This window comes from Pogona vitticeps, chromosome 9, assembly GCF_051106095.1.
Source record: "Pogona vitticeps strain Pit_001003342236 chromosome 9, PviZW2.1, whole genome shotgun sequence".
NCBI lineage: Eukaryota > Metazoa > Chordata > Lepidosauria > Squamata > Agamidae > Pogona > Pogona vitticeps.
The window spans coordinates 21,715,442-21,733,408 of record NC_135791.1 but is presented as its reverse complement, the minus strand read 5'-3'; the positions used below and the strand labels follow the sequence as shown (position 1 = coordinate 21,733,408).

General features: G+C 48.1%; 1 long non-coding RNA gene across 1 annotated transcript; it reads right to left on the bottom strand.

The window, feature by feature from the left end:
• Positions 1 to 318: 318 nt before the first annotated feature.
• On the bottom strand, positions 319 to 4,612 carry LOC110071223 (uncharacterized). The gene is made up of 5 exons (XR_012081034.2): positions 2,991 to 4,612; positions 2,122 to 2,188; positions 1,622 to 1,765; positions 698 to 1,115; positions 319 to 432 (listed from the first exon to the last, which is right to left on the bottom strand). It is a non-coding gene; the product is annotated as an uncharacterized LOC110071223 (long non-coding RNA).
• Between the last annotated feature and the right edge of the window lie 13,355 nt (positions 4,613 to 17,967).

Genomic DNA, 17,967 nt, shown 5'->3' with positions numbered 1-17,967 from the left:
CAGGCTTAGGTATCTGGCTGCAGACCCAGAGGCTGCGAGTTCAATTCCCCACCGGGCCTCTCTAGAGAAGAGCCAGCCTGTGTGGGCTTGGGCCAGCTGCACAGTCCCGGGGCTCCCCCTAGTGGAAGGGAAGGGTAAACCTGAGACTTTTCTACCTAGAAAACCCAGGAAAAGGTCACCATAAATCAGAATCACTATTCTTAGAAGCTTTAGCCCACATGCCAAGTCAAAGGGTGGCTCCTTCCCCCCCACCCAGCGTTTTGTGGTTGGCAGAAATGTCCGGCTGTTGGAGAGACGCATCAGCCCACTTACTCATGGTGACTTTTGAGAGAGCCGAAACACAGACGTCTTGACCGGACTGACACTCCTGAGTGGTTTCAGTTGTAGACGTTGCGCTCATGTCCTGACAAAACTGACATTGGAGAGATACCCCTGTAGAGTCGATGGAGCGGGGGAGGGAAAGAGAGGTCACAAAATCACAGCGTTATCCATTTAGATACCAAATGCTCAGGAAAAAAAAACAACAACAGCAGGACTACATTTTTAAAAGGTGCATGAGCATAACACTCACAACGCTCCTCCGAGTCTGAATTCATTTCATTGCAAGAACTTTCTCCATTCCCTTCGTAAGCATAATGAGGGAGGGGGGACATAGAAAGAACCTCTCCAAAGAGCGGAAAGCATTGCGTGAACACACCTGGGCATCCCCTGGGACAGCCGGCCAGTCCTTCGCTTCCAGAAGTGTTACAGGCGAACTTGCCGATAAGCAAAATGACCGAACCGTCCTTTTTAGGACCACAAAAGACAATAATTTCCAAACTTTTCATTTTTAACCTACATTTCGCAAAAGCCCATAATTTTAGATTGTGCAGTCCTCTGATGCAAATAAGGAAGAAGGACAAGTGCCACTATCGATATCTTCCAAGAACTTGTCCAGGATCATCATTTCTCCTCTCATCTCCCCCCCCCCAACTTCCGCATCCCATTTAGTTTCTTCGAAAAACACGGCTGAGGAGGAGAGCAGGACAGCTTGCCCTCATGGCCTGAGGTGTCAGCAAGTCTTTGGGTCCAGATCTCATGGCGAAGTCTGAGCCTTTGGTCCCAAGTCTGAGTCCCTATTAAAAACAAGAAATGAAAGGAGGGATGGGGGGGTCCCAGTCATGAGTCAAGGCCAAGTCATTGAAAACAAACCCTGAATCAACGCCCCCACATGACTTAAGTCCAACTTGATAGCAAGTTCCACGACTCAAGTCCCCATCCTTGCTCACTACTAAATAAAAAAAATACTTATTAAAAATTACTTTTAATTTTAAAAAAATATTAAAATGTGATTACTGTGCTTCTCTCTTCTCTTTCTCTCTCTCCCCTCTTTCCCTGAATCTTTCCCATAAGAGATTATTTCCTGTCTAAAAAGGAGAGAACTTTTCTTACAGCATCTGGATTTTTTGAATGCTCTCAGAGATATAACGTCTATGCCTGACCTTGGCTTTATTCCTCTTCCTTTCAAAGCACAGCTCTCAGTTCTTTCCTCACATTCTTTCCTTGGCTTTCCTGAATAATTCTCTACCTCTGTTCCCAAAATATCAGGAGGAATTTAACAAGAGTGCTTGGTACTACTCACCAGACGAAAGCAGGCTCAAGAGAAGCCATGAGTTCAGGAATGGCTTCATTGTGCTGCTGGAAGGATCAAACCAAGCCAAGGATGGGAACATCTTAGTTCGAAGAATTTATTGGCCCTGATGATCCTGTGCTCCAGAGGAAACTCCTGGAATGATGACACTGCTTTGAAGTTATTGACAGAAAGTGGCCAAGGTCTAATAACTCTGTGTGAGAATTCAAAGTTCAGTTCTGGATGCCAATTAAGGCTTTCTCTTTTTCTGGAACTCCATGAACAAATCTCTTACATTCTGTCCCAAGCAGCTTCAGGCCAGCGAGACTCAACGTCTTATGCCAGGGTTCAGAGCTCACCATTCAAACTCAAGAAAATCAATCAATGAATAACGAGCAAGTAAAAACTTGATCCCCTTATACATAAACACAGTCAGCTATATTTATCTATTCTTTAGTAGCCTGTCTTGCAATAGCTTGAGAAACTCATAAAGTATTTCATAAAGCACTTACAGTAATCCATTCACTTCTGGAAACCAAGCCCGATGAGGAAAGATTGAAAGAACTGGACATGTGTAGCCTTGAGAAAAGAAGACAGAGGGGTGAGATGATAACACTGTTCACATATCTGAAAGGCTGTCCTGCAGAGGAGGGGCAGGATCCGTTCCCCATCATCCCAGAGTGCCGGACACGTACCAAGGGGCTCAAGCCACAGGAAGCCAGTTTCAGGCTGAGCTTTGAACCAAGCTCATAAAAGAAAGGGCGACCAGGAGCAGGAGGTGAGCTGCCACGGAAGCGCTGACTCCTGTTGGATCAGAAGCGGCTCAGAACCTTGCAGGCGCCTGCACTGACAGGAGGCGGAGCTTCCCTCGCCACTCACCTCCTGCTTGCCGCTCCTCTGTCCCAGCGCCCTGGTGCTTCCAAGGCCACAGACTTGCGGTTGGGTGACCCCTGTGTTAGGGCATTGTTTGAGACAATGGAACCAAAGGCCAAATTGGGAGGTGATGACCACTCCAGTGCTGGCGGCATTCAAGAGAAAATGGGACAACCTGACCTGCTTTGATGGGGATTCCTGCCTTGAGCAGGGGTTGGACTTGATGGCCTTTTGAGCCCCCTTCAATTCCATTTGTCTGTGATTCTACAATCCATTTATTAAGGGGAAAGAGGGAAGAAAATGTAAGAAAACAGAGACTGTTACAAGCAGGAATGCTCAGAACATGCGACACTGTTGATTAGCTGGATTGCAATTCCCATCATCCCCAGTCAGCATAGCCAATGGGGTGGATGATGGGATTTGCCATTCAGCAGCATCTAGAAGAACCAAATTTTTCCATATCTATCTTAGAGCCTGCTCCACTAAGTTTAGTCACAAGCACACATACCTGAGGTTGAGTCGTTCTAATATTATGCAGACTTGCTTTGAAGCCAGCTTCATGGAGTTCTGTGGATTTGCATCCCCTTCAAAAGGCAAAAGGGTGGCAAGATCTGTATTCAGGAGAGGAAGGCTGTCTCGTGAAAGCAAGGGAAGGACAAGGTCAAATCTGCAGAACAGGGCATGAATGGGTGGTGAGAGGAAAGATCGATTAATGTGATGCAACAATAGAAGATGTGGCCAAGGACAGGCATTATTAAAGGTATCAGAGGACAGACCTATTCCTTTCCCCTCTTCCCAGAGATGTGATTGGGAAGCATTAGAATAAAGTGGCCCCAAAAGGCACACACTTCTGGGTCCAGCTGCTATTCTCAGTTGCAGTTCAAGCAACAGAGATAAATTTTCCTGGCCGTCACCTTTCCGTTCTTGGTACAGATCTGAGATTTCATAATCGTGTAACTTGCTACATTGGACCATCCAACAGTCTTGGATGGTTTAGGATTGCTGGTTCCTACTCAGTTGCTTTAGGGAAGGGAGCGGATTTCTGGGGCTCTTTTCTTGAAACCACTATGAAACCTACGAAACATCATCAGGACGTTTAGGAACCTCTCCAGGATGAGAGGCGCAACCAAAGAAAGGCTCGCCCGGCTCGCCCCCAGGTGGCCCTGACGCCCTCCGCATGCACTCGCCTTTTCCGAGCCGGCGCGCAACGCTTCCCGGCCGCCGTGGCTCCGCGCCTCGCTGACATGGCCTTACCTTCGACCTGCGCATTATTCCACTGATACCGGCTTATGGAAGCAATAGAATTCTGCCCATTACACCATTATCCCCACGGCCCATGGGGAGGAATACGAGCAAGGACTCCATCACTAGTGGGGACTTACATTCAACCTGGCCATTGTTCAACTTACACCGGCCTCTGTGAGAAATAGAATTCTGAACAGTTCACAGCAGGTTATGTTCATTGAAGCTGCCTTGGCGATAACAAGGGTTATATATGCAGAGAAAGGAAAGGAACTACGAGAATGGTATTTGGTGTGAATTCAGCAAAAATGACACCGAGCAAACAGTCGGGTGCAGGCATTTCACACAACTGGGAGAGCAGCTTTGTTTCCTGGGCTTTTAAAGATCAGGAGGAAGGGAAAGACCCTCTGTGTCTGTTGGTGTCTGCATTGCTGTTGATGGCACTTAAACAGGCTTCTGGTGAGACTCAAATGGAGAAACGCCCACTTTTGAACAGTGGTTCCTACTCTCGGCTCCCCTGGGGGGCCTGAACGTCTCCCTACATCACGTAACAGCTTCTCCTGGATGGAAAATGGAAGCAATGCTGACAGAGCAGACTTACCCCTCACATTTAACTGATGCACACCTGACACCACCTGACGCCATGGGTGGGGGAACTTTGAAAAAGGACCATTTCTCTGAAAGAGTTCCAGCCGCTGTTTCCACGAACCCACCAAAATTGAGTTGAAAGATCACCAAAGCAGTCAGCACAAAGGCGCATCATTGCAGCTCTCAGGACGGCCACCACCTGATCCATCGAGGTCAATTCCTCTGCCTGGGTCGCACCTTCTGCCCGAGTAGGTCGCTCTGGGCTGCCGGCCTGGAAGGATATACCTCTTGGTGAATCAGAGAAACCCTAGAAAACAGAATCAAGACGTTTAGGAATCTCTCCACCATCAGACGAAAAGCACGGACTCTCCTTCTGGTCCATCATTGCAGCTCCCAGGACGGTGGCCCCCTACTTCATGGAGCTCAATTCCTCCCCCTGGATCTCACCTTCTGCCTCAGTGGGTCGCTCTGGGCTGCCGGCGTGGAAGGATATAGCTCTTGGAGACTCAGCTAAACCCTAGGAAACAGAATCAGGACGTTTAGGAATCTCTCCACCATCAGACTAAACGTGCGGAATCTCCTTCTGGTCCATAACTGCAGCTCCCAGGACGGCCGCCCCCTACTCCATGGAGCTCAATTCCTCCCCCTGGGCCTCACCTTCTGACTGAGTAGGTTGCTCTGGGCTGCCGGCGTGGAAGGATATAGCTCTTGGAGACTCAGCTAAACCCTAGGAAACAGAATCAGGACTTTTAGGAATCTCTCCACCATCAGACTAAATGCGCGGACTCTCCTTCTGGACCATCACTGCAGCACCCAGGACGGCCGCCCCCCTACTCCATGGAGCTCAATTCCTCCCCCTGGGCCTCACCTTCTGACTGAGTAGGTTGCTCTGGGCTGCCGGCATGGAGGGATATAGCTCTTGGAGACTCAGCTAAACCCTAGGAAACAGAATCAGGACGTTTAGGAATCTCTCCACCATCAGACTAAATGCGCGGACTCTCCTTCTGGACCATCACTGCAGCACCCAGGACGGCCGCCCCCTACTCCATGGAGCTCAATTCCTCCCCCTGGGCCTCACCTTCTGACTTAGTAGGTTGCTCTGGGCTGCCGGCGTGGAGGGATATAGCTCTTGGAGACTCAGCTAAACCCTAGGAAACAGAATCAGGACGTTTAGGAATCTCTCCACCATCAGACTAAACGCGCGGAATCTCCTTCTGGTCCATCACTGCAGCACCCAGGACGGCCGCCCCCTACTCCATGGAGCTCAATTCCTCCCTCTGGGTCTCACCTTCTGCCTGTGTAGGTCGCTCTGGGCTGCCGGCGTGGAAGGATATAGCTCTTGAAGACTCAGCTAAACCCTAGGAAACAGAATCAGGACTTTTAGGAATCTCTCCACCATCAGACTAAATGCGCGGACTCTCCTTCTGGACCATCACTGCAGCACCCAGGACGGCCGCCCCCCTACTCCATGGAGCTCAATTCCTCCCCCTGGGCCTCACCTTCTGACTGAGTAGGTTGCTCTGGGCTGCCGGCATGGAGGGATATAGCTCTTGAAGACTCAGCTAAACCCTAGGAAACAGAATCAGGACGTTTAGGAATCTCTCCACCATCAGACTAAATGCGCGGACTCTCCTTCTGGACCATCACTGCAGCACCCAGGACGGCCGCCCCCTACTCCATGGAGCTCAATTCCTCCCCCTGGGCCTCACCTTCTGACTGAGTAGGTTGCTCTGGGCTGCCGGCGTGGAAGGATATAGCTCTTGGAGACTCAGCTAAACCCTAGGAAACAGAATCAGGACTTTTAGGAATCTCTCCACCATCAGACTAAATGCGCGGACTCTCCTTCTGGACCATCACTGCAGCACCCAGGACGGCCGCCCCCTACTCCATGGAGCTCAATTCCTCCCCCTGGGCCTCACCTTCTGACTGAGTAGGTTGCTCTGGGCTGCCGGCGTGGAAGGATAGAGCTCTTGGAGACTCAGCTAAACCCTAGGAAACAGAATCAGGACGTTTAGGAATCTCTCCACCATCAGACTAAACGCGCGGAATCTCCTTCTGGTCCATCACTGCAGCACCCAGGACGGCCGCCCCCTACTCCATGGAGCTCAATTCCTCCCCCTGGGCCTCACCTTCTGACTGAGTAGGTTGCTCTGGGCTGCCGGCGTGGAAGGATATAGCTCTTGGAGACTCAGCTAAACCCTAGGAAACAGAATCAGGACTTTTAGGAATCTCTCCACCATCAGACTAAATGCGCGGACTCTCCTTCTGGACCATCACTGCAGCACCCAGGACGGCCGCCCCCTACTCCATGGAGCTCAATTCCTCCCCCTGGGCCTCACCTTCTGACTGAGTAGGTTGCTCTGGGCTGCCGGCGTGGAAGGATATAGCTCTTGGAGACTCAGCTAAACCCTAGGAAACAGAATCAGGACTTTTAGGAATCTCTCCACCATCAGACTAAATGCGCGGACTCTCCTTCTGGACCATCACTGCAGCACCCAGGACGGACGCCTCCTACTCCCTGGAGCTCAATTCCTCCCCCTGCGTCTCACCTTCTGCCTCAGTGGGTCGCTCTGGGCTGCCGGCGTGGAAGGATATAGCTCTTGGAGACTCAGCTAAACCCTAGGAAACAGAATCAGGACTTTTAGGAATCTCTCCACCATCAGACTAAATGCGCGGACTCTCCTTCTGGACCATCACTGCAGCACCCAGGACGGCCGCCCCCTACTCCATGGAGCTCAATTCCTCCCCCTGGATCTCACCTTCTGCCTCAGTGGGTCGCTCTGGGCTGCCGGCGTGGAAGGATATAGCTCTTGGAGACTCAGCTAAACCCTAGGAAACAGAATCAGGACGTTTAGGAATCTCTCCACCATCAGACTAAACATGCGGAATCTCCTTCTGGTCCATAACTGCAGCTCCCAGGACGGCCACCCCCTATTCCATTGAGCTCAATTCCTCCCACGGGGTCTCACCTTCTGCCTGAGTAGGTCGCTCTGGGCTGCCGGCGTGGAGGGATATAGCTCTTGGTGAATCAGAGAAACCCTAGAAAACAGAATCAGGACTTTTAGGAATCTATCCACCATCAGACTAAACGCGGGGACTCTCCTTCTGGACCATCACTGCAGCACCCAGGACGGCCGCCCCCTACTCCATGGAGCTCAATTCCTCCCCCTGGGCCTCACCTTCTGACTGAGTAGGTTGCTCTGGGCTGCCGGCGTGGAAGGATATAGCTCTTGGAGACTCAGCTAAACCCTAGGAAACAGAATCAGGACTTTTAGGAATCTATCCACCATCAGACTAAATGCGGGGACTCTCCTTCTGGACCATCACTGCAGCACCCAGGACGGACGCCTCCTACTCCCTGGAGCTCAATTCCTCCCCCTGCGTCTCACCTTCTGCCTCAGTGGGTCGCTCTGGGCTGCTGGCGTGGAAGGATATAGCTCTTGGAGACTCAGCTAAACCCTAGGAAACAGAATCAGGACTTTTAGGAATCTCTCCACCATCAGACGAAATGCACAGACTTTCCTTCCGGTCCATCACTGCAGCTCCCAGGACGGCCGCCCCCTATTCCATCGAGCTGAACTCGTCCCTCGAGGTCTCACCTTCTAGCTGAATAGGTCGCTCTGGGACGCAGGCCGGGAAGGATATAGCTCTTGGAGACTCAGCTAAACCCTAGGAAACAGAATCAGGACTTTTAGGAATCTCTCCACCATCAGACTAAACGCGCGGAATCTCCTTCTGGTCCATCACTGCAGCTCCCAGGACGGCCGCCCCCTACTCCATGGAGCTCAATTCCTCCCCCTGGGTCTCACCTTCTGCCTGAGTAGGACGCTCTGGGACGCCGGCCTGGAAGGATATAGCTCTTGGAGAATCAGCTAAACCCTAGGAAACAGAATCAGGACGTTTAGGAATCTCTCCACCATCAGACGAAATGCGCGGACTCTCCTTCTGGTCCATCACTGCAGCTCCCAGGACGGCCGCCCCCTACTCCATGGAGCTCAATTCCTCCCCCTGGATCTCACCTTCTGCCTGTGTAGGTCGCTCTGGGCCGCCGGCGTAGAAGGATATAGCTCTTGGAGAATCAGCTAAACCCTAGGAAACAGAATCAGGATGTTTAGGAATCTCTCCACCATCAGACGAAATGCACAGACTTTCCTTCCGGTCCATCACTGCAGCTCCCAGGACGGCCGCCCCCTATTCCATCGAGCTGAACTCGTCCCTCGAGGTCTCACCTTCTAGCTGAATAGGTTGCCCTGGGACGCCGGCCGGGAAGGATATAGCTCTTGGTGAATCAGAGAAACTCTAGGAAGCAGAATCAGGATGTTTAGGAATCTCTGCGACGTCAGACAAAACGCACGGACTCCCCTCTGTCTTTTGGTCATTATATGATGCTTGATGTGTGGTGGTTCCATTTGAAAGTCAGGCTCAAAATTCGGAAGGAATGCAAAGCCTGGGTAAAGAGTGACTTCATCAGGACAGAATTGTAGAAACAGAGGATCTGCTTGGAGTGCCGCCAGCTGACCGGCTCTGTACACTGCTTCTAGTATAGAAAACGAAACATCTCATCCTCCAGACACCACTCGTGGCTGCAGAGGAGGAGTCTGCTCGGCTGTGTTCTGTAGAGACGTGGACTGCAAGCAGGAGGACATGGCGAGTGCAATACCATTTCCTCAGCTGGACCACTGGGGGGGGGGAGTAAAAGAAGCAAACTGAGTGTGTTGATGTAAAATACATCAGTGGGATTGTAGGTAATTATCTGAACATGGTGATCTGTTAGGAGGCCTTCAAACACACAGAACGCTTTCCTGGCTTTCTACATGGTTGTGGTGAAGCTGTGGTTCTGTTGTGGATCATAGGTGGTTTATGAAGGTGTCGTTGCAATGGAGCCTCCGGGTCCTAGGGCTGGTTTCTATTTCATTTGGAAAGACAAGCGTAGAGCTTGGAATATCCTGATGATGTAGCCGTCGTGGTCGTTGTCTCACCAGGTCAATTGAGATGCCAAGTCTTTTGTAACTTTCACTGACTTGGAGGGATGGTTGGAGAGAGGAGCGAATAAATAAAGATAGCCTTGGCTTGGAAATTCTCCGTGGAATGGGTAGCAAAGGTAGAAGGTGTGGCCCAGGTGGCTGTTTTACAGACGTCTGTTAGGTCAGCCACTCTGAGAAAGGCCATGGAGGAGGCAGCAAGAGCACACACAGAGTATGTCCAGGCAGTTTGGAGATAGCTTGAGAGGAAACTGGAGAACCTTTAGTTGAACATGGATAGCTCACCAAGAACTTTTTGGCCTTTTTTTAAAAAAGAGGAACGGGAGTTATAAAATGCCAAGGATCCTTGGAATCCAAAGACTGCAGAGAATGTTCTCGGTCGTTGGAAATCGAAGGGAAGACGGTCAGAAGCACGATGGGTTATCACATATAAAAGTCAGACATGACCTTAGGAAGTAACGTAAGATCCTGGTAAAGAATTACTTTGTCAGGATGGAGTTGTAGAAAAGGAGGATCCACTTGGAGGTCTGCCAGCTCAATGGCTCTGTGAGCTGGGGTAATAGCCGCCAGTAAAAGGGTTTTCAGGGATAAAAGTCTTTTCAGTTTCATTGCTAGCAGTCCAAATGCTAGCCAGTATGCTACCCGGTGGAGGACCAGCTGAAGAGATTATTGGAGATCTGGTGGTCTCTGCAAGAAGAAAATGTTCTGCAGCCCTTCTAGGACGTTTTTGAGAGTGGAGTGTCGGATGACAAAGTCAGAGTCCGCATGTTGAAGCTAATGTGGAATTCTGGCAGCGATACGCACTTTGAAAGCATAGTGGAAGAGATCCTGCTTGAAGAGGCAGAGGAGGAGAGCAAGAACAGCATCCAAGGTCATTGGTGCAATGGAGGAGTTATGGGATAATGCAAACTGGGAGGAGTTCCACTTGCAAATAGATAGAACAGTTGTGGAAAGCTTTCAGGCTTTCCCCCAATAATTGGGCCATTGAGGACGTATCTTCCAGGCCGTGAGGCGTAACGTTTGAAGATCTGAATGGAAGATCCTGTCGTGGTCGAGGAACAAGAAAGGTGGCCTCCGTGGAAGGAGAAGAAATCCCAGGTCCGGAGATCACAGGGTCGTGAACCACAGCTGATGGTGACACCAATTTCATGGAGAAATGAATACAACATTGGAATTGTCCTGTGGGATCTTGATGATCCTTCTTTGGAGAAGTGGGATAGAAGGAAATAGATATAAGAGGCCCGGAGACCCCGTGGTTGTAGTTTCAGACAGGATGTGCGGTCACATGGAAATATATATAAAAGTCAGACATGACTTTAGGAAATCACGTCAGATCCTTGTAAAGAATTACTTTGTCATGATGGAGTCGCAGTAAAGGAGGATCTACTCAGAGGTCTGGCAGCTCAATGGCTCTGTGAGCTGGTGTAATAGGCGCCAGGAAAAGCGTTTTGAAGGATAAAAGTCTTTTCAGTTTCATTGCTAGCAGTCCAAATGCTAGCCGGTATGCTACCCGGTGGAGGACCAGCTGAAGGGATCATTGGAGATCTGGTGGTCTCTGCAAGAGGAGAATGTTCTGCAGACCTTCTAGGACACTTTTGAGAGTGTTGTGCCAGAAGACAAAGGCAGAGTCCGCATTTTGAAGTGAATGTGCAGTTCTGGCAGCGATACATACTTTGAAAGCATAGTGGAAGAGATCCTGCTTGAAGAGGCAGAGGAGGAGAACAGGAACAGCATCCAAGGTCATTGGAGCAATGGAGGAGTTATGGGATAATGCAAACTGGGAGAAGGAGTTCTACTTGCAAGTAGATAGAACAGTTGTGGAAAGCTTTCAGGCTTTCCCCCAATAACTGGGCCACTGAGGATGTATCTTCCAGGCCGTGAGGCGTAACGTTTGGAGATCTGAATGGAAGATCCTGTCATGGTCCAGGAACAAGAAATGTGGTGTCCGTGGGAGGAGAAGAAATCTGAGGTCCGGAGATCACAGGGTCGTGAACCACAGCTGATGGTGCCACCAATTTCATGGAGAAATGAATACAACATTGGAATTGTCCTGTGGGATCTTGATGGTCTTTCTTTGGAGAAGCCGGATGGGAGGGAATAGGTATTGGAGACCCGGAGACCCCGTGGTTGCAGTTTCAGGAGGGATGTGCGGTCACATAGAAATATACAGTATATGAAAGTCAGACATGACCTTAGGAGGTAACGTAAGATCCTGGTAAAGAATTACTTTGTCAGGATGGAGTCGCAGAAAAGGAGGATCCAATTGAAGTTCTGGCAGCTCAATGGCTCTGTGAGCTGGTGTAATAGGCGCCAGGAAAAGCGTTTTGAGGGTGAAAAGTCTTTCCAGGGTGGTTCCTAGCAGTCCAAATGCTAGCCAGTATGCTACCCGGTGGAGGACCAGCTGAAGAGATCATTGGAGATCTGGTGGTCTCTGCGAGAGGAGAAGGTTCTGCAGACCTTCTAGGACACTTTTGAGAGTGTTGTGCCAGAAGACAAAGGCAGAGTCCGCATTTTGAAGTGAATGTGCAGTTCTGGCAGCGATACATACTTTGAAAGCATAGTGGAAGAGATCCTGCTTGAAGAGGCACAGGAGGAGAGCAGGAACAGCATCCAAGGTCATTGGCGCAATTGAGGAGTTATGGGATAATGCAAACTGGGAGAAGGACTTCCACTTGCAAGTAGATAGAATAGTTGTGGAAAGCTTTCAGGCTTTCCCCCAATAATTGGGCCACTGAGGACGTATCTTCCAGGCCGTGAGGCGTAACGTTTGGAGATCTGAATGGAAGATCCTGTCGTGGTCCAGGAACAAGAAATGTGGCGTCCGTGGGAGGAGAAGAAATCCCAGGTCCGGAGATCACAGGGTCGTGAACCACAGCTGATGGTGCCACCAATTTCATGGAGAAATGGATACAACATTGGAATTGTCCTGTGGGATCTTGATGGTCCTTCTTTGGAGAAGCCAGGTGGGAGGGAATAGGTATAGGAGGCCCGGAGACCCCGTGGTTGTAGTTTCAGGCGGGATGTGCGGTCACGCCCAGAAGCTACAGCCAAGAGCAGTAGTAGGTTGTCTTGTCATCGTTCCAACATAAAGGAACTGCTTCCGCTGGATAAAGATGGGCAATGGAAGCAGGTGATGTCTGAGGAGAGAGACCCTTTCCCTTCACTTCTTGCAAAACAGAGACCACCGGTTGCACAGCTCAGGAAAAATCACCATCTCTCAGGAAGAGTTTCAGTCGCCCGTTCCAAGAATTCATGAAATCTGACTTGAAAGGTCACCAAAGCAGTCAGCGCAAAGAAAACTAGAAAACAGAATCAGGAAGTTTAGGAATAAGTCCAGATGTCATGTTTGAAAACAAAAAGTGTGACCATTCTCAAAAATATGTGGTTCATTCTGGGATCTGTGTTCTATTGGAATTTAAACTGATCTGCTTCTGAGCTCCTTTTTACCTACGTCTCTTGCTCCAGGAGTTCTCTGGAAAGGTTGCCACCTGATCAGAATTGACTTGACAACATGCAGTTCGTTTAACCCATGAGGTCAAATTGACTGGATCCTTAAATTGAACACCCTAGTACCTCGTGGGTTAAACAAAGTAACAGACTTTCTCCCTTTATAAGGAGGACACTGCTGCAAACACTTTCAATTAATTGTGGAGCTGGTATGGACCAAAGAAAGGTGCAGAGCATATAAAGACTCTAAAAAGGATGTGACTTGGAAAAGCTTGAAAAACACTGTTCAAAGAGTTTCTGCATTAGAGAAGCTCCTCAGTCAAACTCACCCCATCCCAGTCTGAATGAAACCCTAGCAACAGCCCTAGCCGGAACCCCAATGCTCAACCTAAACCTAAACTCACACCCAGCCATTCTATCCCCAATCCAATTCAAGCCAAACTATACCTTCTGTGCTGCTCAAGAAACGGGAGTTCTCATCCATGCAGAAGATCCACCAACCAGGAGAGATGGGCTGCACAGAAGACTCTGAATAGATGACTTATCCAGAAGACCATCACCAGGATTTTTTTTTAAAAAAACACAATTCTTGGAAGCATTAGGCATGCATGCTGACAACTCAGCATGGGGACCTGGGACCTCTTGAAGAGCTGTTGACCCACGTCTTTGTGTTGAGACCGAGGAAGAGATTTTCCAGCATGGGCACCCAAATATTGATAGATGTTTTTTAAAAAAATGCAGTTAACCAATAGCTTCTGAGAGTCATTGGAGAAATGTTCTAGCTGATTTCTGAGCAGAAAAACACCAGGTTTCTCTCTATTGGAGTAGATGTGTTGCCTACACAAGACAAAACTCATGATGAAAAGGCAACAATGGTCGTTTTGCTGAAAATGATCAGTTGAAAGCCTCTTCAGCATTTAAATGAAAATGGAAAAGATAAAATTGATTTTGTGTTCAATACCATCGATATTAAAAGGTGAAAGGAAATCTAGCCGTGAAGAGCCACCAAAATTATCTAGCATAACACATTACTTGAACTAGGAAGGCTGCTTCTTTTTTTTTTCCCCAAGAGGCTATAACATGAGATCTGGATTTGTTCACTTCTTGTTATAAACTATGTTTTTTCTTTCTTTAGTCCATATGCTTTTTCTGTGACTCAGCCAAATAGAACCCATTATTGGTAGAAACGTCGGGTTCTCTGAAGGTTGGGTAGAAAATGAGAACGTCTGGAAGTTCTGTCCATGCATTTCAAAAAATGCACTGAATAAAATGTCTTTTGGAAGATCAAGTTGTGAGCTGTTGCCAAATAAGCAGAGTTTTCAGATGGCACTTTGCTCCGAGAGTTAAGTGGAGGGACTCGGTAAACGCCGAAATGGAAGAGGATTTGATAACAGAGCAGGAAAAAATCATCCTTTCCTTGGGAAGTCATGCTCGGGAACTCTGGTTTCCCCAAACCGATTCATGGCAGGTCATCACACAGGAGTCAGTAGAGATGGGAGAGGAAATTGGCATTCACAATCCTCGATGGCAGCTTCAGAATAGTCAAGGAGGAGACAGGAAATCAAGTGAATGAGACCGTCCCAATTCCGCAGCATTTCCTCTGTGGTTTGTCTAGGTCGCAATGATGTCAACGTTGATGAGATGTGAGGGAGACACATCAGAACAATATTTTAGAAATGGAAGCTATTAAATGCAACTCTTTCTTTTGCCTCATAATCTCTCCAATATACCACGGAAGAATACATTGTCTGGGCATGGAAACAAACGAATGCATAGAATAAGTGCACCAGGCTCACAACATCCCCTGTGACTTTGGGTGTGATCGGCTGGCCACTTGGCCTGCCGTCTGGCCCATTGAGAGGAGAAATGATTTGCAAGGAAATAACTGAGCAAAAAATGAAAACAGGAAGATCCTCATTGGACATTTTAAAAGCCTCTGATAGCGGGGAACAGCCAATGTCCAGAACGTTGCTAGGCTCTTGGGGTATTCCGCAAGGAAGTCTCCTTGCCCCTATATTGTTGGCTGTCGTGACAGCTTTATAGGCAAATTGGTATCAAGCAAGATAAAATAATCATGGATATGGGTTTTGATTTCACAGTTAAGATTAGTTGATTTGCAGACCATACAGGAAGTCTTTCCCTGAAAAATTGGTGTACTGAGAGGGGCTTGCTCTATTGTTTATTTGTGGCTATTTTTTTAAGCCCAGCACCTTCCGATGGGGCTTGCTCTGTTGTTTATTTTTCGGTTGTTTGTTTGTTTGTTTTAAGCCCCAGCGCATTCCGATGGGGCTTCCTCTGTTGTTTATTTGTGGTTATTTTTTAAAAAGCTCCAGTGCCTTTTGATGGGGTTTGCTCTGTTGTTTATTTTTCTTTCTTTCTTTTTTGTGTGTGGTTGTTGTGGGTTCTTCGGGCTCTTTGATCCTGTTCTGAAGGTTTTATTTATTTATTTATTTATTTATTTATTTATTTATTTATTTATTTGTTTGTTTGTTTGTTTGTTTGTTTGTTTGTTTGGTTTATACCCCGCCTATCTGGTCTACTCGACCACTCTTCCTAACCTAGGTTGGTCTTCCTAACATTTTGCCAGTCTCTGTCCTCATCTTCAGAGGACAGGATTGGCACTCTGTGCTCTGGTGCAGTTTTTTGCGCAGTTGAGTATTTATAGCTGTGGAATCAGCTTCACAGTTCCGATTTGCACGGTCTACCAGAGTTTTGATTATGCCCTTTTTTGCTGTGGGTGGTGGTTGGATTTTTTTGTTTAGATACTGGTCTGTGTGGGTGGGTTTTCTGTAGACCTTGTACCCCAGTTTTGCGTACGATCATGACATCTATGAACGGGAGTTGGCCCTCCCACCAAGACTATATGGACTCACCGAAATCCACAAGGACTCGATCCCACTCAGGCCCATTGTAAGTGCCATCGGCTCCCCAACATATGAATTAGCCAAATTCCTAGCCACCCTCCTGCAGAGCCACATTGGACAAACCTCATCCTTCATCAAAGACTCAGAACATTTCCTAAGCAAGATCAGCACCCTAAAACACAACCCTGCAAAAAAGACTGATCACCTTTCATGTAGCATCTCTGTTCACTAAGGTAGCGATAAAGGACACTCTGACACTCCTCCAGCAGATCTTTCCAGAGCACATCAAGGCCCTTTTCCAACACTGCCTAACAACCAGCTATTTGGAGCCATGGTGAAGAAAAATTGGAAGAATTTCTAAACCATCTCAACAGCATCCACCCAAATATACAATTCACCACGGAGAAAGAAATAGAGGGCCAACTCCCATTCTTAGACGTCATGGTCGTACACAAAACTGACCTATTGGGACAGAAGATCTACAGAAAACCCACCCACACAGACAGGTACCTACACAAAAACTCCAACCACCACCTACAGAAAAGAGAAGCATAATCAAAATACTGGTGGACCGTGCAAATCGGAATTGTGAAGCTCTTAGCACCAAACTCAATCATCTGAATTGGGCCCTACGGGCAAACGGCTACTTCAAAAATGAAACCACAAGTGCCATCAAACTAAGAAAACAACACCAAACTGAAGAAGAAAAACAGCCACCCACAAATAAAGTCTTTCTGCCATACCTAAGAGGGGTCACGGACCGCATTTTTTTTTTGAAAAAACACAACCTACAAACGTTATTCAAGCCCACCACAAAATTCCAAGAAATGTTACGGTCAGCAAAGAACAAAAGGGGCCTCTCATCACTGCAGGAGTATACTGGATACCTTGCAGTTGTGGCCAGGTATATATTGGAACCACAAAATGAAGCATCCACACCACAATCAAAGAAAATGAGAGACACTGCAAACTAAAACAACTGGAAAAATCGGCAGTAGCTGAACATGCCCTAAAACAAACTGGACAGGAATTTCTATTTTAAAATACTGAAATACTGGACAACACCAAAAATCATGACGATTTTAAAACTCAGCAAAGCTTGGCTCCCGGCACTGAAATATACAGCCTACAAAAGGTCAAAAAAATCTACACAGCCACAAGCACTAGGGATGATTGCACAAAAAAGACCAGCTAACGACACCCATCCATCACAGGGACAGATAATCCCTCCTCCTTATCACAACAATACACCCACAACAAAAACACACTGATCACCATAGTCACCCATCTCCTGAAAAGGACAAAAGCTGATCCTGCAGCTATAAATATTCAACCCCCAAACAAACTGCACCAGAGCACAGAGTGCTACTCCTGTCCCTCTGAAGATGCTGGCCACAGAGACTGGCGAAACGTTAGGAAGAACAACCTTCAGAACACGGCCAAAGAGCCAAAAGAACCCACAACAACCATTAGATCAGGGGTCAGGGAACTTTTTTACCTTAAACCCCCCAAATTTATTTACGTTGACATACCCCCCCCCCTTGGCTCTTGCTGCCCATGGCCGACCACTGCCCCTCCTGCGCTTGCCCAGGACCTGTGGCCACCATCCAGGCAGCCAGTCTGGAGCTGCCACACCACTGGGAAAGCGCGTCCTTGGAGAGGGCCGGCAGGTCCACTGGCCGTGAGCTTAGGGGAGGCGGGGTGGGAAGGGGGCCTCCTTAACAGTGCACAGGGCAGGTGGGCGCAGGCAGGAAGGAGAGCCCCGGCCAGGGCTCCGCCGGGCCAAGAGTCCAGCTGGCCCGGTCCACTGCCTCCCCCCCACACACACTTTGGAGGTGAGGAGGACAGGCAGGTGCCCTGTGCAGTTCCTCGCCAGGGCTCGCTCTCCCTGCGACAGAATGCCCACCTACACACAGCAACGCCGGAAATAAAATGCCTGGGGGTAAAATGCCTGCAGTGGCCATCCCCATTACCCCCAGGATTTCCATTTTTACCCCATTTGGGGTAATTTACCCCTGTTCCCTGACCACTGCATTGGATCCTGGCCGTGAAAGCCTTCGCAAATACTTGGGTTTTTCGTTGTTGTTTTTTAAAGCCCCACACTATGGGGTAATTTTTATAACAATTTTTAAAATATTTTTTTCCTTTTTAAGAACAATTTTTAAAATATAGAATCATGAGTACAATGAAATGGAATTGACTAAAATATTCTATAAGACTTAGTTGATTAGTACTATAGCTTATAAAATTAAAGAATCTAACATATATATATATATTTAAAGAGAATAACATATTTTTTTCTTTTTTAAATTTTTTTAAAGAGAAAAGTTTGTATAACAACACACTATGGGCTAATTTTTAT